This window comes from Peromyscus eremicus, chromosome 4 (assembly GCF_949786415.1).
Source record: "Peromyscus eremicus chromosome 4, PerEre_H2_v1, whole genome shotgun sequence".
NCBI lineage: Eukaryota > Metazoa > Chordata > Mammalia > Rodentia > Cricetidae > Peromyscus > Peromyscus eremicus.
The window spans coordinates 134764056-134786003 of NC_081419.1; the positions used below are offsets into that span (position 1 = coordinate 134764056).

General features: G+C 42.4%; 1 long non-coding RNA gene across 1 annotated transcript in view; it reads left to right on the forward strand.

The window, feature by feature from the left end:
- The first annotated feature begins 1321 nt into the window (after nt 1-1321).
- LOC131908694 (uncharacterized) overlaps nt 1322-21948 on the forward strand; it is a 28658-nt gene continuing 8031 nt past the window's right edge. The window contains exon 1 of the long non-coding RNA XR_009378649.1: nt 1322-1362. This is a non-coding gene — a long non-coding RNA (uncharacterized LOC131908694). The remainder of the gene's footprint in view (nt 1363-21948) is intronic.

Sequence of the window (21948 nt, forward strand, 5' to 3'; positions counted from 1 at the left end):
TTTTTTTTATTTTTAATTTGTGTGAAGCCATGGAACTGTAGCTGAACTGAATCCTTGCTATATGAAGGGCAGAATGAACATGCTAAAACAAACAAAACAATAAAACGAAAACACCATAGGGTGAGAGTGGCCTGAGTGTCTAGCTACAACCACCCTGAACTCTGGAGAGTTCTCTCACTTCCACAATTCCATGCGGTGTCCTAGTATCTCTCCAGCAAATTAAAAGCTGAGTTTGAGTTTTTTTTTTTCTGCTCTTTCTTTTTCTAACAATAATTTATGTCTATGTGCCTGCATGAGTTTATGTGCACCATGTGCATGCAGGTACCCACGGAGGCTGAAAAAGGTGTCAGATCCCCTGGAATTGGAGTTACAGGTGGTTGTGAGCCACTTGATACGGGTTCTGGGAACTAAACCCAGGTCCTCTTCAAGAGCAGTAAACACTCTTAACTGCGTCTCTCTAGCCCCATGTTTTTGACATTTTTAATCTTAAGAGTATGGACTCTCTCTTTAAAATTTTTTCTAAGATTTATTTATTTTATGTATATAGTACTCTGTCTGTATGTATACCTGCATGCCAGAAGAGGACATCAGATCCCATTTTAGATGGTTATGAGCCACCATGTGGTTGCTGAGAATTGAACTCAGGACCTGTGGAAGAGCAGCCAGTGCTCTTAACCGCTGAGCAATCTCTCCAGCCCAGGGGCTCTCCTCTTACCTAAGAAAATCTTGTATTTTCCACTTGCTAGCTTTCTCATTCTGTGACAACAAATCTCAGAAACAACTTTCGAGAGGAAGAACTTATTTGGACTTGCCATCTCAAGGGGGTGGAGTAAGGAGGGGCGAGTCAGTCCACCAGGGTGGGGAAGACAATGGAGAGCAGCTTGGTTTGTGAAAGCAGGGGTGTAGGGAGGAGGCTGTTCACACCACAGTAGATCAGAAAACAGACAAAATACAAGGCATAAGGGCTGGGTGTAACCTTCAAATACCTCCCTCCAGCTAGTCCCTCCTACCAGCATTTTCTGTATCCTAAGATAGCTCCATGAACTATAAATCATGGGACTCAAATCATGACACGTTTCTTTTAAAGATACTTTTTTTCTTTTTAAAAAAGATTTATTTATTTATTATGTATACAGCATGTATGACTGCAGGCCAGAGGAGGGCACCAGATCTCATTACAGATGGTTGCTGTGGGATGGTCTGTATATCAAATGTGTTGCTCTGATTGGTTAACACTGATTGGCCAGTAGCCAGGCAGGAAATATAGGCGGGACAAGCAGGAGAATTCTGGGAAGTGGAAGGCTGAGGCGGAGGAGACACTGCTAGCCGCCGCCGCCATGAGTACCAACATGTAAGATACTGGTAAGCCACGAGCTATGTGGCAAGGTATAGATTTATAGAAATGGGTTAATTTAAGATAGAAGAACTAGATATCAAGAAGGCTGCCATGGCCATACAGTTTGTAAGCAATATAAGTCTCTGTGTTTACTTGGTTGGGTCTGAGCAGCTGCGGGCTGGCGGATGAGAGAGATTTGTCCTGACTGTGGGCCAGGCAGGACTGGAGAAAACTCTAGCTACAGATGGTTGTGAGCCACCATGTGGTTGCTGGGAATTGAACTCAGGACCTCTGGAAGTCAGTGCTCTTATCCTCTGAGCCATCTCTCCAGCCCCTTAAAGATACTTTTTATATGATTAGTGTTTTTGTTCCAGCTTTCTAACTTCCCAGCCATTCCTTAGTAAAATATAACTTACCAAAATTTATTTTGCTGAAGATTTCAAAATTTTTAACATGGAATTATGCCTAATGTCTTCTTGGTAAAAAGGAACTCATCCATAAATGGGAATGGAGATGTCATATATAAATGTATCCCAATTCTTTTTTTAAACAGTATTTTCTGGTTAAAAAATCATAATTTGGAAATACCACATTTAAAAGTTATAAAAAGTTGTTTGGATTTTTAAAAAAACATCATTAAGAGTTAGAGAGTTCAGAACCCACACAGTTTTTTCCCACAGATATAAAGTAATAAAGGTTTATTTTTATTTCTGCCTACATATTTTGTTGTTGCAAGCTAAAAATGAAAATTTGATTTGTCAGTAATGGCAGAAACAAACTGAAGTGTCTCCTTACCTACTCCTGTGTTCTCACTCTCCTCCTGTCACTTTGGCACTCGACCTAGCACTTTTGATTGACATGCAATTTATAGGAATGAACAGCAGAAATGTATCATCAGACTGTGAAGAAATGAAAGTACACATTCCTATGATAATTTTTGACCAGTTGAACAAGGAGTCTGGGTCTTCCTTCTTTAGACTGTAGATTTTTCAAGTTCTGAACTCATAGGGGGCTACTATAGTAGTCTCCATTAATAAGTCTCAGTCAGCTTTCGCTGCATAACAAACATCTTTAACATGTGATACCTTAAAAACCAACAAGATTTGGTAGGTTAGCCATTTGGGCAGAGTTCAGCTGGGAGGTTCTTTAGGATTGAGTTGGACAGTTACCTGCTAGGCCAGCTGGGAATGGTTGGTCTATGGGTGGCTTCATCTCAGTTGGCTTATCTTTATGTGCTTAATGCACTCTCCTTTGTCAAGAGAGCTGGCCTATGCTTGCTCCTTTGATGATGGTGCTGTTCCAAGAGAGAGTAAGAAGAAATGGGTATGGGATTTAGGTTTAGAACTGCACAAGGCCAATTCAGACACATTCTTATGGTTAGAATCTAGTCAAATGGGCTCAAATCCTGAATGGCAGGAGTGTGAAAGTCCATTCATATGTATGGCAAGGGGTAGGGCATTCTGGGCATTTTTGTAATCTGACACCTATGCAAATTGTTACTGTTTTTAGGAATGTAAATGGCATTCACAGCTAATCATTGGTTACATCTTGTTTATGGCAAAAATGCTTCCCTGAAGGGTATGTGTGTTAAGTAAATAACTGTATTTAAATTAGCAAGAAGTATATATTACATTTTCTAAGATATAAGGGTCATTTCCACACTTTTTCTTTTATAATTTCCTGAATTATTGTGATTTGTTGGCAATTTTTGTGGATTTATTTGTAGATACTGAAGAGAGATATTAGGTGAATAATTGCATGCTTTCTCTAGGGTCTGAAGTTCATGTTTTATAGTTATGATTTGAGTTTTGGGTTTTCCAAATACTTCATAATCTTTTTTGTTTACAAGCAAAGCATTTACTTAATTATATGAGTTGTCTCTGGCACTGGCCTTTGGACAGACACATCCTTGGTGTGTTCACTTGCTGCTCCTCTTCCCTTAGGGAAGGAACTACATTGTTGATTCTAATGTCAGCAGTTTCTTTGCCTTTTCTTTAAGTTAACCGACTACCTCTGTAATCTAAACAGAGCGGTGAGCTCTGTCTGCTGTCTGAGCTTTGTAGAAAAGGCACAATGCGGTTCACTCTTGTCTATCTAGATTATTTGACTTCATAATTTCCTGAGATTCCTTTTTGATGTGTGGCTATAGGTCTCTCATTTTAATTGCGGTTTATTTCCTTGTATGACTACAGTGCAATTTATTTTTGGTTCTATTTCAGGAATATATCACCATTTATTTGTTCATTTGACTACTAATGGGTTGTTTTGGTTAATGGGTTGCTCCAGCTTGGGGATTAATGAACTGATAGCAGATAAATGGTGAAATGGGATTAAATGGTTCATTTCCAGTTTTTTTATGTTTATAAATAATGCTCTCAGAAACATTCTTTATGTGTTTCTTGATGCATGTCCCAAGGAGTGAAAATGTCCTTAGAAGAGGGGCTGTGTCCAATTTTGGCAGTGTAGCAAGTGATTTCAGGTTGTCTAAACTCATGGTCACGGTCACCAGCAGCAGAGGGGAGTCTCCAGTGCAGCCAACACTTCACTGTGCTCTGACTTCTCACCTTAGCCATGTTGGCAGATGTGCACTGGTCACTCACTGTTTGATTTGTAATTCTCAGATGATTAGCGGATCATTTTTTCCCTTTTTGTAAAATCCCATTTGGATTTTTTTTTTCCTGCTTGGAAAACTCATAATGAAGTCTCCTTCTCGTTTTTCAATTGGTCATTAAGGCTTTACTCAATTGAATCACTCAGGTTCTTTTAATTGGTTATATTTTGCTGTAATGTCTCCATACTTTCCTTTTAGTAAACTTTACAGTATTTATTTATCCATTTATTTATTTTTTACTCTTGATGGATACTGATGAGCCAAGCAGCCTGCCTCCACCTTAGGCTTAAAAGCCATCTTACAGTAAAGACAAACTAAGTTCATTCTTGTTCATGATTAAACCTCTGTTTCTCAAGGATTGGGCAGTGCCCCACCTGTAACCGTAACTACAAATGGTTCTGTACTGCCTGTTCCAGGAAATAGCAACCAGGTTTTTGTTTCAAAAAGTTGTTATGGCAGTGGGTATGGTGGTACATGCTTTTAACTCAGCACTCAGAAGGCAGAGGCAGGTGGATCTCTGTGAGTTCAAGGCCAGCCTAGTCTACAGAGTGATTTCCTGGACCACAAGATACACAGAGAAACTCTGTCTCAAAAAAAAAAAATTATGATGACCACCTTGCAACCTTATCTTTGTTTCAAAAGGTTATTATAACCACCTGTTGTTATGACTACCTTGTGATGTTCTGTTTCTATAACCTGCGTATTTGCCTGCCAAATCCACCATTTGGAAACCCCCTACCCCTGAGCTATAAAAGCCTTTATCTTCCCAATGCCCAATGCTGACCTCTTGAACCTCACTTTAGGGGAAGGCAGCCCATGTACATGAATAAAAAAGCTTGCTTTAATTAATTGCTCTCTTTAATTAATTTGGCCATAATGATTTGGGTCAGTGGTCTTTCTCTTAGCATCTTTGAGATTAAAAGTACAAGACTTCATTATATTCCTGTTTGGGCTGAAAACTCTGAGAATTACTGAAAACAACAACAAACACTTTCTCTACCTTGACAAAGTGCATTCCACTTTCTACTTCACTAGTTAGGGTCTCAATTCCTTGTTTTCTTTACATTTTTTTCATCTTCAATTTATTCCTTTCTTCAGATTTCCCAGATTAACTACCGTGGTCATTGATCTTTAGCCCATGTTTACAGGCTTCAGTTACAACCTGTAAACGTTGGTATGTTTTATTTTCATTAGGATTCAAATGAAAATATTTTCTCATTTCCATGGGGACTTCTTTCACGATGAGTTATTTGAGGTGTAATTCTCTTTTAAAATCTCCAAACATGTGGGGATTTTCTTGCTATTATTTATTCCTGATTCCAAGCTTAATTCTGTGGCAGTCAGAGAGTTTACTTTGCATTATTTAAGTCCTTTGAAATGTGCTGACTTTTGCTTTCCTGAAGTATATGGTCACTTTGTAATTAATGTCCCATGTGTTCTTGTATTTAGGGCTCTGTCTCCTTCTCATCTGGGAGAACATAAACTGAGACATGACCATTGAAGCTTTGTTAGGAAAGCCTGTTTTTTTTTTTTTTTTTTTTATCAGTGTATCCTAATCCACAATGGCCTGTTTAGTGCTTCTTTTTGCTTTCAATTTATTTGTTGGATGTGAATGTTATCGTGTTTTTAAAGGTTGCACTTATTTAATACACATTTCCTGTTTATGTTCAACAAAAAAGACAATTCACTCGTGTCTCTCCAATACTCTGTAATTGGATTGTTTCTCGGACTTACATTGGGAGTGGTTGCCTTTTACTTGTGGAATTTAACACGTTGGCATTTGCCATTAAAACCACTGGATGTTACTTCTTTAACCTTGCTTTATGTGTTTAATTCTTAGGCCTCATTGTTTTTAGTTGCACAATTTCTTTTTTTTCTTTTTTTTTTTTTTTTAAAAACTATCTCCTTGAAAAATGTTGTTTTGGAAGATGCATTTTAATCAAAATTGGGGGGCATAGTTAAGGTTTTCAGAGACAGCCTTTAACCCGTTGCTTTTCTAAATCTTAAAACTAAATGAGAAACTATAATTTATTCTTGGGAATTTCATCTATGTATACAATGGAATATGTTCATATCCACTCCATTTTCTTCCTCCAATTCTTCCATATCCCCACCACAACATGTCTCTCTCACAACTTCATGTCTTCTTTTTTTTTTTAATAACAAATTAAGTCCAATTAGTGCTCCCGGTATGTCTGTGGATGCAGGCCTACCCACTGGAACATTAGGAACCTACCAGTGGAAATGACATCAAAAATGAACAATTCTCCCCCGTGGTATCTTTCTCTGTGGTTCTTCCTCCACTCTGCTTTTTACCTTCCAGGCATTTGCCCTTCAGAGAACACACCCACTGCCACAGTGTGAGCTGCCCCTCCAGGGTGGGAGCATCCCACGGTCCATCTTAGGACTTCAGGGGCTTGTCCAGGTTACTGTTGCTTCCGTATGGTACCTCCCGAATCCCTTTACTGCCAGCGTGCAAAGAGAAAAATACCAGTTTGGGGGATCCAACAGACCTGGGCATAAGTCCTGGCTCCAAGTGTAACTAATTTTATCTTGTATTTTACCCAAGACACTTGATCTTAGTGAAACAGGGCTGTATCCCAGAACAAGGGCTAATGTATAAGACCGAAGACTGTTGTGGTTTGTCATGTGTCTGTAAATTGTGGCGCAAGCCTCCCTTCAGGAGGTGGAGTTTGACTTACCTCTCCTTCACCATGGACCACTTTCCCTTCCCCTGCATGGAGACTTTAATTAAGGGATGGCCTGCATGGCCTGCTTTGTCAGTCAGAGCTGATCCTTTACTGACCAATCACCAGTTTTTCAATGGAAACACAAAATGCGCACTCTTCCCATGTTCTAGAGGTCCTCTATGATCAGTGTCCAAAACCTCCCTATTGTTGCCCATTAAGCTCTAGAAAGTGCCCCTTTCCCTGTTTATTATGTCAAGCACCTTCCTGAATAAGAGCCTCCATCCATACTATTCCCTGTTTGTTTGTTTTAATGAATCTCGGTGTATGTGTGTGTGGAAATGTGTGCCTGTGGGTGCGTATGTGCCGTAGCATACCTGTGGAAACTAGAGGACAACCTCAGGTGTCAGTTCTCATCTACCTTGCTTGAGACCAAGTCTCATCCTGTATACACCCTTGTGTATACCAGGGTGGCTGGTTTTCATGCTCTTGAGGATTCACCTATCTCCAAGTCCCATCTCCCTGAAGGAGTGCTGGCTTACAGCCATGCACTACTAACTCCAGCTTTGTGTGGGCTCTGGGCAGCCAAACTCGGGTCCTCACACTTGCATGACTTGTACTTTGTCTACTGGACTGTCTCCCCTTCCTCTTCTCTTCACCTGGCTCACTCCTGAATCTTAACCTCAAGATCACCTCCTTGCTGATCTATTCTGCCTCACTGGACTATCAGCTCACTGGCTCTACCTTCTGGCTCTTGTATTACCTCTTGTATTTATTTGTGGGAGCCCACAGAGGTTTCCTAGTGAGATCTGAGCTTGCTTTACCCAGCAGGGCTGCATAAGGGGATGGATTGGCCACATGTATGGTTACCAGGTGTTTGGAAGGGTCTCTACTTGGCTGTGCTAGGAGGAGGTCTTTTGCTCCACCCCTTGGCATTCCTTTAAAAAGCCCTTTAGAAGAGACAGAAGGGGCCGGTGGATTAGGATCCAGGCCCTCCCGAGGCTATCCTGTGTTTCTATGCATCTCTCCCTTCTGTATTTCTATCTAAACCTCTTATCCCTCACTCCTCAAGAGTACCCTGGGGAAAAAGGTGGTTTATTGGGATAGAAGAAGATTGGTATTTATAAGCTGATGGATCAATTTCTTCATGAGGATATAAGCACCTTGAGGCCAGCAATTGTATCTCCATTATTCAAAATCAAACCTCTGCGGTTTAACATGGGTCTTAGCTCAATGTAGACAGTGCTCGTATGCATGAAAAGAAGCTGGCTGTGAACTCTTCTGCTGTGTTCTTTTTTTTTTTTTTTTTTTTTTTTTTTGATACAAGGTTTCTCTTTGTAGCTTTGGAGCCTGTCCTGGAACTCACTCTATAGACCAGGCTGGCTTCAGACTCACAGAGATCCACCTGCCTCTGCCTCCCAAGTACTGGGATTAAAGGTGTGCGCCACCACCGCCCAGCTTCTGCTGTGTTTTTAATATGTCACGGTTTTATTCATTTAAATGAGAACATATTGATTGACAGTAGGCTCTGGGCATTCAAACACATGTCCTCATGTTGGTGCAGCAAGCACAATTATCCGCTGAACCATCTCCCCAGCCCAACACACCTACTAGGCGCTCAGCAAACGGTAGTGCTTGCCATTTGATCGGCTTCATGGGCTATTTGGCAACGCTGTCTAAAGAACCATCTGAGACCATACACTCAGCAGAAGAAATTGTCTCCCTCTGCCATGAGGGTGCTGAGAGAAGGAGAGCAAGCTGGCTTTAGTCCCCTCTTCATGTTTCACTCTGCGGCTTGCTTGGGTTCTCTCTAACCCATAATACTAGCAGATAGAAGATTCTCCGGGCCTGATCATTTTCAAATGTTTATTTGCCTCTCTGCCTGCTAAGCTGTTCATGCCTATTTATCACCTGAACTGGAAAACAGGGCTGGCTCACCAGGAAATGGCTGACAGAGGAGGCTGCGTAATGAGAAAATTACGACTTCAGGGCTCCCATGCAAGTTTGCTGTCTGCGGTAACAGCGCAGAGCTCGCAGCAGCTTCTGAGTGGAAGGGAGAGACCTGATTCCAAGAAGAAATATGATAATTGGAGGCCTGGGGGAGGTCAGATGACTTTGGCCAAATAGGAAATTACCTTCCATTGCTCTCTTACTGTAATTCAGCAACTCTAATTATCACAAGGTGATAAAGCGTTGGACCGTGTTGTATAACATGCTGCCTCGTACATGTCCGGGGCTATTACAGAATCTCTAATGAAATCATTGTCCTTATGATACCTAATTATAGTAGATATTACTCCCCTGATCAGTGTAGGGCTATAGGAATGTAAGGACTCAAAGAATGGGTCAGTTAATGAATGCACCGTGTGGAATCTTCCAGGCTGTTTTAGGGTTAAGGCAAGGACTGAGGGCAGAGAGCCCTGACAGCAGAAAACAGGTCCTTGGGAGGGGAGGAAGGAATAGATGCTTCTAGACCGGGGATTGTTGTTACTTGAGTGAGAAATCTGATTCTCAGCTTCTTGGTTGCCATGGAAAGTGAAAAAACAAAGGACACAAAATGTTCAGTTTTTGACAATAGGTAGCAGGCACACCTATCCGCCAAAATGGCATACCCTTCCCCCTGCAACTTAACTGAAAATGAAGGAAAATATCACTTGGCCTCTGGTGGATTCACATTCCCCCTTCCCCTTGCTGTCTGTCCCCTCCACTTTGAACCAAGGGTCTAAACTACCCCAATCTTCCTCCACTTCTATTCATTCAGCCTTCAGCTGGAAGCAGCTTAGGCACCAGCAAAGCTGTTCTTCCACACTCTTTGGGCCTCAGTTTACCCATCTTTGTAAATGGTGACGCTGATGTCTCTTCATCAGAGCTGTTTCCACAAGTGCTTATTCTTCAGGTGTGGAGTAGGTGCTGAATACAGAGCTGAGCTCCTGCATAGGATATTGAGTAAAGTGGACCTAGGTGGAGGTTTAGTCTACTTCTTACTTCCAAGAGTCCATATCAGCTATGGAGATGGGGGAAGAGGAAGAGAGAGGGGGGAAGGAGGGAGGGAGGGAGGGAAAGAGAGAGAGAGGGAGGGAGGGAGAGATAGATTGATTACAGGATCTTTCCTGTGGGATTGTATGTGCCATCCCGAACCTAAACCTTGAACAGTCCTCATCTAGCCCTTGTGTCCCAAGTCTTCCCTGCATCTTCCCTACACCTCTCTCCTGCCTGCAAGCTCTGGGCAGCCCAGGCAGGTGAATTTGCTGTTGTTTCAGCACCCAATTGCTGTGGGATGTTTTTCTGTATGCTGTGAATATGTGTTGCTCTGATTGGTTGATAAATAAAGCTGTTTGGCCAATGGTGAGGCAGAATTAGGTTAGGCGGTCCACTCCAAGTGGAGAGAGAGGAAGAGGAAAGGGGAGGCAGGAGAGATGCTGCGAGCTACCGCCAGGAGAAGCGCAATGTGAGCCATGACCACGTGGCAACTTATAGATGAATTGAAATGGGTTAATTTAAAATATAAGAGCCAGCTAGCAAGAAGCCTGATCCATAGGCTATACAGTTTATAATTAGTATAAGCCTCTTTATGTATATTTGGGTCTGAGCAGGTGCTGGACCTTGGGGCCAGGCGAGACCAGAGAAACCTTCCAGCTACATCCAATCTCTCTGCAATGTATTCTCAACCCTGCCCCAGCCATGGTCTGACCTCTGACCCTTCAAGACCCCAGATGTTCAGGTCCTGGGGTGGCACTCTTGTGAGGCTTCTTTTGTTTTGTTTTGTTTTGTTTTTTGTTTTTTTGTTTTTTTTTTTGGTTTTTCGAGACATCTTTTTGTTCCCCTTTTCCCTAACATATTTGGGGTTGGGAGCTCCTGTTTCTGGCACTGGAAAGTAGGCTGTTCACGTTTCTGAGCACAAAGAACCTCTGAGAGGTTGAGCGGGCTCAAAATGGATCTGCCATGTGTTGACATAAAAGCCTCTTGGGTCTAACTACATGTAATCATTCCCCAGAAACTGTTATGTTAGTAGAAATGATGGAAGGCTGTGTGTGTGTGTGTGTGTGTGTGTGTGTGTCCAAGAGGGGAGTGTTTACTGCATGCATGAGTCAGTCTCTTTCTTCCATCAGATTCATTTATTAAGCATTATGTATTTATCAAGCATAGACCCAATGATGGATGGTGAAGTGCTGGGATTATAGAGACATAGAGAGGACCTGGCATGTTTCTTCATGGGTATTAGACTCCAGTGGAGACTGGAGATTTTAAAACGGCAAGCATGCAAAATTATAAAAAACACAGAGCAAAATATGACATCCTTATGCCACAGATATGAGCTCTTTACATTTACAATGCTTCGTTCACATTTCTAGAGACAGTGTCATACGGCTGACATTGTGTAGATACATTACCCATCTTATGTAAGCTTTGCTTTCCTCAACTCTGAATTGAGTGCTTCAGCTAGAGCAGGCTCAAAGTGGGCAATTTCTGTGGAGGTTCAGCTACGAAGACAGAGCCTAAGGTAAAAACTGTGCATAGCCAACATTTCTCCCTTGAAGAATCCTCGATCCCTTCAATCATCCACCACATTCAATGTGCATGGCTTTCTGCATAAAAATATGCTGTATAGATTCATAACATGAGTGATTCATAGGCAATCATAGGTAGTATATGCATTAATACAGAAACAATGTTTTTAGAGCGGCGTATTTGCAGAAATTTTTTAACGGGTAAGCTATTTAAAATTGCCAATATTTGGACAGTTTTAACTTATAAAAATGGCAATTTCATGCACTCCAGGCTAATACATTACCATTTTTCTTTTTTTGCTTTTATACAGCATTGAGCTGATGTCATTATGTATGGACCTGCAACCTCAAAGGGTTGTTCTGCAGATTTCTTTTTTGGGATGATGGAAATAGTCTAATTGAATTGTGACATTTGCATAACTTGAAATTCACAAAATTCAACTTGTGTACTTAGAATGAGGTCATATTACAGTTTGCAAATTGTCTCAATGAAGAAATGAGGGTGCTCACTCAGGTCCAGGGACAGGTCAGGGTTTGGCGTGTGGTAGTTTTCATGGTCCCTTTGGTGGAGTAGCACACACCGTTCCTCCTGAAGTCAGGCAGGTCTAGACATCCCCACAGGAGAGGGACTCAGAGAGATGAGATGGTAGAAAGTGTGGAAGAGCTGGGGTACAACCTTCATCCAGGCCCCAAGATAGTCTGTTTCCTTCTCATTCCAGGGGTCCCCTCTCTTCCTCACTCTGTGGGTTCTGATGTGATCAGCTCCAGCGCATGTCTTGGGGCTTGAGCAGCCTGGGTGTGTGGGATGACTGTCGGTGAAAATGGATTTGCACAATGGCGTCCTCAGGCAACCCACTTTGGAAATCATTTGTGACCTGTAATTGACCACGACAATACAAAAATTGGGACCTGAAGATCACAAACACACTGGGTTTTTAGGTAGTGAAACTGGAGTTTCCCATCAGCCCTTGTTTCCCAACTGGAGCTCAGCAAATCCCCATGATTTGCCTGGGTGAGTGTGGGCTACCTAGTTCCTCTGCCCAGAGCCCTCATCCCCAGCTGCTGAGCCACTAAGAAGAGGGTGACAGACCTCTGTACCACGGGTTACAGGGCTTCCTCTTGGAGCTGTGCTCTGAGCTGAACCATCAGCAGGGCTCCACATGCCCAGCCACACAGGGTGACAAAGTCCTCAGTTTCCTTGCTGCCTGTATTTTTTTTTTTAAAAAATGACCTGATGCTTCTTGCTTAGCTGACCTCCCTCCTATCCCTCCAGTATTTTCATTCCTACTCTGGGCTTTGCCCTGGTGGTACCCCCTGTCTGATCCCAAAACCAGTTCCTGCAGACTTGCCCAAATGTCCCCTCATTCATGACAGCTTCCAAACCAGCACATTTAGTACTGTGGCTTTACCAGCTCCCTTACCCCGCTCCTCACCATTGCTGATCACTTTTCACAATGACATCACAATTTGTTTGACATGTTTAGGATTCACTAGCCTCTTTCTTCATGGGAACGAGGATTCCAAGAGGGCAATGATATTGTTCATTTTATTCAATGATGTATCCTAAGTGCCTGTAAAAGGATGAATGGATCCCCAATAAAATCTCATGTTATATTTTGTTAAAGCAGATTTATTGGAGTATAATTCACATACCATGTAATTCATCCAAAGTGCATAATTTTAGTGTTTTACTTAGTTCACAAGATTGTGCAACCACCCCTACTAATCAGTGTCAGAACATTTTCATTACCCTCAAAAGAAAACCTGTACCCATTTCATTTCTTTTCAAATTCCTTCTGGGCCCAAGGAAGCCATTCGTCAATTTTCTGTCTCTATAAATTTGTCTCTTTGGACATCACACAGAAATAGTGTCATTTTCTTAATTTATCCATTTTGTAGTCTATAGAGTCCTTTTTATTTTATTTATGGTTGAATAATATTCCATTTATATATTTGACTTATTAGTTAATTAGTGGGCATTGGGTTATTTCCCTTTTCACAGTTGCAGAAAGTCCTGTTAAGAACATGATGTTCAAATATTTTTATGAACATGTATTTCCAATTATATCTCCAGCCCTGTGCCCATGTATAAACTAGGAGGCTGATTAATGGTGTCAGGGCTTATGTAGTATTTCCAGGTAAGGAAGCTAATGGGGTTCAAATTCCAAGCCTGTTCCCACAGGAAACTGTAACATGAATCTTAAAAGGTCTTATTAATAAGAAACCCGGAGCCAAATATTGGGGTAAACGCTGAAAGATCAGAGAAACAAGCCACAGCCAACCTCACCTAGCCAACTCCTCAGCCGATCTTATTTCCATGAATCCTCAGACTGAAAGCTTCGGAGTCCTCACCCTTGAGGGTCTCAGCTGAACTGCTTTAGCCATTGGCTTACCTCTACGAAATCCTCAGTCTAAAGAGTGAGCTCCCGTTTCCTCACGCCTTATCTACCTTTTTCTGCCCTGCCATCTTGTTTCCTGGGATTAAAGGCATGTGTGCTTCCCAAGCAAAGGCATGAGATCTCAAGTGCTGGAATTAAAGGATTTGCCACCACTGTCTGACCTCTATGTCTAATCTAGTGGCTGGCTCTGTCCTCTGATCCCCAGATAAGTTTTATTGGGGCACACGATATATCACCACAGGAAACCTATGGTAACCTGTGAATGCATTTGCTGGGCCACAAAGGAGCTGACAGGCTTTTCCACGGTGGGTGATTGTACCATTATAACGCTACCAACATTCTACAAGGGTCATGTTCCATGTTTTAAGGATTAAGAAATCTCAGCTAACAAAGAGACTGGAGATATTTTGCTGGGTAAATCTGATGTCGTTCAAAGACATGCCATCTAGTCTCTTAGTGAGCTGTCTTCCTTTCCCTTCTCTGGGTGTTTCCAATGACTCTGATCCTCTGCTGAACCTAGATAGACATCACAAAGTTGAGGAAATTCATAGGTGTACAAGTCTGTTATCTGCTGTGTCTAAACTAGGGTAGAGTGAGCAAATCCCTTGTGCTTACCTCCTGTCATGTGGTTCTTACAGATGCCAAGCATCCACTGTCTTTTCTGCAGCATGGAGAACATTGCTCCACATAAAAGAAGTGCTTTGGTACCTAACAGGCCTTGAGTTGGGATATTTTGAATGAGAGGCTGAATTAATGGTGGCAGGTATGCTCTCAAACTTTGCAGGGGGCTTAAGTTTGCTTTCTTCCCAATCTTTGTTGTTCCTTATAAGATCTCTGAGAATGGAACAAACATGGTCATGTTGTGTTCAGACCCCTGCCTCTGCCTACCCCAGTCCTGATGTTGTCTGCAGATCGTTCTGGAACATTGTGTCTGTTTAGTGTCATTTCTGGCCACAGAAATGGGTTTGATATAGGTACAGCCAGACATCTGGGGGCCCCAGGAAGAGCTGAGTAAAGGAAGGGTGGGGTTGGTGATCAATGCCCCATGGCATTCTGCAATGTTTGGAGCTTCTTTGTATCTCATTTCCCCCATCTTTTCTGGGGCTTTCTAGAATCTCACCACATACACACACCTGGCTCCTGAATCCTTGACTAAGAGTGTGCTCTGGCAGAGCCCAAGTCAAGGGGCCCCCAGCATTTCATATCCATGACCCACCCGCCGGCCTGCAGGAGGCAGATGCTGGCCAGTGAGAGTCCTGCCTGCACCTGGCCTTGAATTGAATCACAGAGGTTTGAACTTGGGACCACTGTTGAGACCACTGTTGCCAGGATTTAGAAGGCAGAAGGATGCTGTGGGATGGTCTGTATGTCAAATTACTCTGATTGGTCAATAAATAAAACACTGATTGGCCAGTGGCTAGGCAGGAAGTATAGGTGGGACTAACAGAGAGGAGAAAAGAAAGAACAGGAAGGCGGAAGGAGACACTGCCAGCCGCCACCAGGACAAGCAGCATGTGAAGATGCCGGTAAGCCACAAGCCACATGGCAAGGTATAGATTTATAGAAATGGGTTAATTTAAGATATAAGAACAGTTAGCAAGAAGCCTGCCACGGCCATACAGTTTGTAAGCAATATAAGTCTCTGTGTTTACTTGGTTGGGTCTGAGCGGCTGTGGGACTGGCGGGTGACAGAGATTTGTCCTGACTGTGGGTAAGGCAGGAAAACTCTAGCTACAGAAGGAAGATGGGTGGACATGCTGGATGCTTGTGAGGTGGTAAAGCAGCATGCAGGAGACAGAATCTGAGGTCCTGAGAAAGAGTAAGAAACATCTGACTTTTTTTTTTTTTTTTTAAAGAAATCAACACTAGGGATTACAATGGGTGGAAGGTAGTGCCAGTACATGTGCTCTGGCCCCTACGGATTCGGACATCCCTGAACAGAGGATGGACTACAGAATTTGTCATTTGTAGATTCAGTGCAAAATACAAACTTTCTAGATGGTGGGTCAGAGCCATGTGTGAGCCCTTTCATATGTGGAGCCCTGTGGGGCTGCACTGGTTTTGAGTTGGTGAATCCAGGCCTGTCTGAATGCTGTGTCCCTCCCAAGCCTGTACCTGTGCCCCTTCTATCTGCTGCAGAGTACTGCCACTCTCCTAGACTGGACCCCCTCACTGGCTTCCCTGCCCCAGGCATTCTGATCTCTTTGCATCTTTCACGCTATGCCCAGAGTGATGGTTGTACACAGCTGGGATCACCTCGACCCCTCCTCAGAAGTCTTTAATCGCACCCCACTAACGGTGGCTGTGGTTTTTAAGACGTGATTGGCAGGGCCCCTCTGGGCTTCTGGGAGTGCGGCTGGGGTGACAAAGGTTGTGCTCATGTCTTCTTTCATTCCTATTTCAAACGCTGCCGACCAATTGTCATCTGCTTTGCATATATATTGGGCTTCTGCATAAGATTTCATTTGTGGACACGTTTCTACTCCTAAAATAAAGAATACTTCTGGAAACGAATGGCTGCAGAATTAAATCCAGACTTCTTAGTTTAGCATTTAATGTCTTCAATGCTCGTCTCAGTCTTTGGGCAACTTAAGCCTGTGGACCCAGTTCACCCCATGACATTTTTAGATAGTTTCTTATGTGTATGTGTGTGTGTGTTTGTGTGTGCATGTGTGAGTGTGTGTGTGTGTGTGTGTGTGTGTGTGTGTGTGCATGTGTGGTGGGTTGTACATGCATGTGGAGGCCAGGAGTCAGCCTTGGATGTTGTTCTTCATGGGCCATTCACCTTTAAAAAATATTTTTTTTATTTTTTTTTTCACATAATATAGTTTGATCATGTTTTTCCCCTCTTCTGTTGTGGAATATTTGTTTAACTATGCAAAGATGCATTGCATTTGTTTAACTATATAAAGATGTGTTGCTGTTTTACCTTGTGTTGCTGTTTTACCTTGCCTGCCTAAGGCACCTGATTGGTCTAATAAAAAGCTGAATGGCCAATAGCGAGGGAGGAGGTATAGGTGGGACTTCTGGGCAGGGAGAGTAAGTAGAGGAGGAATTTAGGGTGGGTGGGACAGAAAGAAAAGAAGAAAGAAAAGGAGGTGCCAGTCAGCCAGACATGGAGAAAGCAGGTTAGACAGTTTGTAGATGAGATAAACAAGCCTCAGGGCAGCACATAGATATATAGAAATGGATTAATTTAAGTTAAAAAAAAGTTAGCTAGAAACAAGCCTAAGCTAAGGCTGAGCATTCATAAATAATAATAAGTCTCCATGTCATGATTTGAGGGCTGGTGGTCCAAGACAGCCTGCTACACTCCTCCAACTCTTCCCGGATTCTTCTTACTTCCTTACCTAACCAACTTTATATTCTTTCTCTCTCTCTTTCAAAATAACAAAAAGCAAACAAAAATAAGTTTTTGTTTTTTGAGAATTTCATAGATGTATACAATATATTTTGATCAGATTCTCCCCTCACTGCCCACTTCCTTCTATTTCTCCCAACTTCATGCCCTTATTTTCACCTTGTTTCTTGAGATAGGATCTCTCTCACTCACCTGTGATTCCCAGCCATTCTTCCCTGCCTGTTTTCCTGGCACTGGGATTACAACCACGTGCTTTCATGCCTAGCTTTTTTACATGGATTCTGGGACATGAACTCAGGTCCTTGTACTTGTAGGACAAGCACTTTATATGATAAACTGGCTCCTAGTTTTGGGTAGTTTACATCTTAAGGGTTTATTTTTATTTTGTAATTACACATGTGTATATTGTCTGTGTTTATGTGCATGAGTGCCAGTGCCCATGGAGGCCAGAAGTCATCAGATCCCCTGGAGCTGGAGTGACTGGAGATTGTTAACTGCCTCCTGTAGGGGCTGGGAACCAAACTTGGGTCCTCTGCAAGAGCATTTAGTGCTCTAAACCACTGAACTACCTTTCCAGCCTCTTGAGTGGTTACACATTAAATGGCTACATAAACACCAACATAGCAACCTTACTTTGGTCTCTGGGCTTGCAGATCTTAAATATTTACTATTTGCACCTTTACGAAAGTTTACTCATCTTTAACCCAGCTCTGATGTTTCTTTCCATGATTAACTCCCAGGATTTTAGCATATTTACCTTCCAGAGCCTGGCTCAGTACCTTGCTCGTGAGGGAAAAAAAAAAAATCTCAATGAATATAAAGCTGAGATACTGTGGACCTGGCTGTTCTAATATCATTGTTCAGCATAATCGAGCTCTTCTCACCCCCCTAAGTGTCTTTGAGAAGTAAATTATATTGTCATTCTGTATATAACTGACAAATGAATTGAAAAGGAGATCAAAAACCACCCGCCAACCCTGTGATGAGTTACATTATCTTTGATACTAAGGCCATCTCCTAAAAGGACTCCAAGTTTTGGCTGTTTGAGCTGATGCTCAAAAAAATGACAAGCATTATAAAAAAGAATGGCCTTAAAAATAATTACTATACTTCTGTTATGTATGTGATGGGTCCCCAGAATTGATGGCATCTTTGCTTGCCTAATTTTCTTAAAAGGATTTAACCAATCTCTCTGATTTTGAGAAGCAGCATGAGGTATGTTAACAGAAACCCATGTTGGGACACAAATGTAGCCTCATGCTATGTACTGAATATTTTGTTTAGAGAAAGGCTTTATTTAGAGATGGGTTGGGGGGAGAAGTCCTTTCATGCGATATGCTAGGAAATGAACCATTTTGCCTTTTTCAGCGCCTAGAGCCCAGCATGGGTGTTTATCTATAACAGGTCCAACTTTTATTAGATGCCGACTCCAAATGACCTGGATATTATCCAAATAAGTGCTTTTAAATTCCCAGTAATAGCTAACCAACCATGAAGAATAACTCAATTTCAGATGAATCTAATTTTATTTATAAACAGGCGCCTACAGAAATTCTGAAGTTTAACATAATTTAAAAAGTTGAAGTACAGAAACATACTTCTTAATAATTTCCCTGCCATCCCATTAAAAAAAAAAAATCACATTCAGTCAAGGAACATGTTTAGTGAAGGAAGCATGTGTGCTTCCATGTTTGGGGACCGAGGAAGGTTCAAAGGACAACCCCACCATGCTCTGCATCTCAGAACCAGGGCAGTGATTTGGTGCCCTGGTGACATGCTGATCTCAGTACAGGCTTGTTGATTGTTGTGATGAATGATTTTAGGAGACCTGTAACAAAGTGAAGGAGTAGAGCATGACAGAGATGGTGTTAGTAGTGTGGTCTGGGAAGGCCACTTTGTGCATTGAGCTGGATCCTATGACAATTGTGACCACTGGAGCAAGTTGGGGTGATTTTTCTGCAGATATAGATAAGAACTACCACGTCTATTTTTTTTTTTTTTTTTTTTTTTTTTAGCAACCCTGGAGGTTGCAGGCTAAGGTGATCAAGCCTGCAACAGGATAGTAGCAGCCTGGGTCTCTGAGTCACTCTGCATGGAGGAGGCTGTTGAATTAGACTTCTTGAGAGGGGTGAATATATTTATGATATGCCACAGAGATCTGGGCATTGATTTGCCATTATAACATCATTTTTCTATGTTGACAAATGTATGCCTTTATTCCTAGAGTCCTTTAATATTATGTTAAGAGCATTCAGCTCTCGAAGAGCAATGTGCTCCAAGCCTTTTACTAGCAGGCTTCCTCTATGCAAGGCCCCAGGAAAGGTTCTGGCAAGAAGGTCTGATCACAGAGACATACCTATAAGGTCAGGTTGGATGTGGAATTTATTCTGAGATGGTTTAAACTACAGTGTTTGAGTGATTGCTGATAGAGGCATTCCTTATTGTATTAAGACTCTGAGACAGAGGAAGAATAGACTGCTTTTAGCTTCATCTTATACAGCTTTTGAAAAACGGGCACACTTTGCATATGAGTGTTCTTCATGTTGTTTCTGTATCAGCAGATGTCCCTCTACTTCACTTTCTTAAATGAGTGCTAATTCTCCTCTAGAGTGAGCATCCTATCCTTTCTTAAGGTACACCCCACTAAGGATATTTTGTTAATATCCCAGTTTTCAGGATTATAAATAAGGCTACAATAAGCATCCATGTGTACATGACCTTAAGCACATGGCCAAGTGCGTCTGTAGGGCACTGTCTAGGTTAGAGGGTATAGTCCTTTTCATTTTGATAGGAATTGCCAAATTGCTACCAGAAACTGTTGCAATAATTTACACCCCAGAACATGGTGGCTCATTCCCCTGAAAAAACTCAGCCCCTGCTTGTGGTCAGTGGGAGGAGGTGGGACTGCAGACCTTTGAATGCGTGTTTGGTTCAATTCCTTTAGTTTAATCTGTGGCTCAGGCCCTTCACTGGAGTGCCATCCAACCCGCAGGTGCTTGCCCTCACAAAGCTCACATTTAAGCCCTGAAAAATGGGAGGACTTAATCCAGTCTCTATCAGATCTAAATCAGAACATTTTCCCCCTTTTGCCATTTTAAATTACCTCTCAGCTCAGCCCCAGACTGAGTAATTCAGATTTAATGGGATATGAAAGTCATGGTCCGTGGCATGATTGTGGGTACCTAGCCAGAGGCAAGCAAGATTTATTCTCTTGGAACCCAACTGGGTTGAGAAGGGTGATAAATCAGCAGGACTGTTGCTAGCTCTCCTTCTGCTGCAAGATTCATTCCAGTTTATCAGAATAATCATCTGAGGCTCGAGACTACAGATAAACAGCCAAATCCACAGTCCCGCTATGTGGTAAGGGGTGTTTTTCTGAAATCCCTTTTCCTAGATATATTCAGATGGGAGTGAGGGACAAGCTAGTGTCTAAAATCAAACAAGTACAAAGCACCTGTCTGTGTTGGTCTGGGACACAGGCTAAGATTCTGTACCCATGGACACGGCTGGCTGAGGCTGCTAGTTTACCTGGGAATGTGGTATGGAAGGTCACTGGGAGCACTTGCCCATCACCCAGGCTGCCCTTCTGTGTAATTTGGCCATCCTCTCCTCTTCTCCACCATTATGAATCTCAGGTCCCTTTTGGTTGTTCTTCTGTTTTACTGCAACTACTCCTTCAGAGAGTATCATGCTTCATTTTTGACTGTTTCTAACCCCACTGGTGAGCATGCTATTGATACAGTGCTTATGGAACTACAGGCATACATAGATCACTATCACCAGAAACCTGGGTCCACTCTGCACATGCCCACAGAAACACTTTGCATGCCACCCTGAAATGTCAAGTATTAGCATTCACTGAATTCATTTCTAGGTTTGGACTACTTCATGTTCCCCCCAACCTGTCCTGAGAAGTCAGAACTACTGCCGTGCCCATTCTACAAACGAGGAGAGTGAAGCTGGGAAAGGGTTGTCAAGGATTTGTTCAAGATCATAGAACTAGAGCACAGCTCATGTTTTCTGCTTCCATATTCATATCTATGCAGATATGCAGCTACGCTAATGTCTATGCCTACAGACATTCCTATGCATAAAGGTTCAGATAAATGGATGAATGCACATGTGTGTGCACATACTGTCAAGAACGGTTAGCCAAAGGCAGGTGATCAAGGCTTGAGATCGGTAATGACTCAAAGCCTTAGTCTCCAGCCATCATCTTCTAAATCTTCTTTACATTGCTTACTATAGACACATATATAAAGACAATGTAGGGATGTTGTTATTGGTTGTGTGACCTGGGAAAGCCTGACGAGCTGGGACCTAGGAGAACCTCCACCCCCAGCACTCCGGAGTATGCTTCTCTTTGGAATTTGAACTATGGCCCTGCAGATTCAGATGTCTGTTTTAGTTTGCTGAGCAGGGCTATCTTTGGGCAGTTTCAAATAATCTGAGATGAGCATCCTGAGCTATGAGCCTCATTATGTGAGTTGTCTCTGGAACCAGATTTACGTGAGAACATCTCATCTCAGACTAGGAGAGATTGTCCTATGATATCTAAGGGCTCCAGGCTGAGATGTGTCCATTTTAGAATAAGGCTCACTTGGTTACTGGGACTGGAAGTCTTCCTCTTCTGCTGACCATGGACTCTTCTCTGTGGACTAGCCTGGGAAACTGACTCCTGCTTCTGGGACAACATGGTCTGTGTTTCTGCAATTGGCCTACCCACTCCTACTCCATACCTGCTTCTTTAGAGATCTTGATACATCTGATCAGATTACAGACTTGATCTTCAGATCTGGCAGCTGTCTTATTCTATTATCTCTCTGCTCAGTTCCTGTTAAGTTTCTAAGTTTAATTTCATATGGGGAGATCTTAGTTTCCTACTTTCCAAGTTCTCAAGAGATGTTTTATTATAGTCACCAAATATTCAGCCCAGTCCTGCGGTTGACATCCTGTACTCAGTCAGTCAGCTCTGGAGACCCTCTTTAGACAGGGCTCTTGGGCACTAAAGGCTTCCAACTAGCTCTCTACTTTAACAGGTTCCAG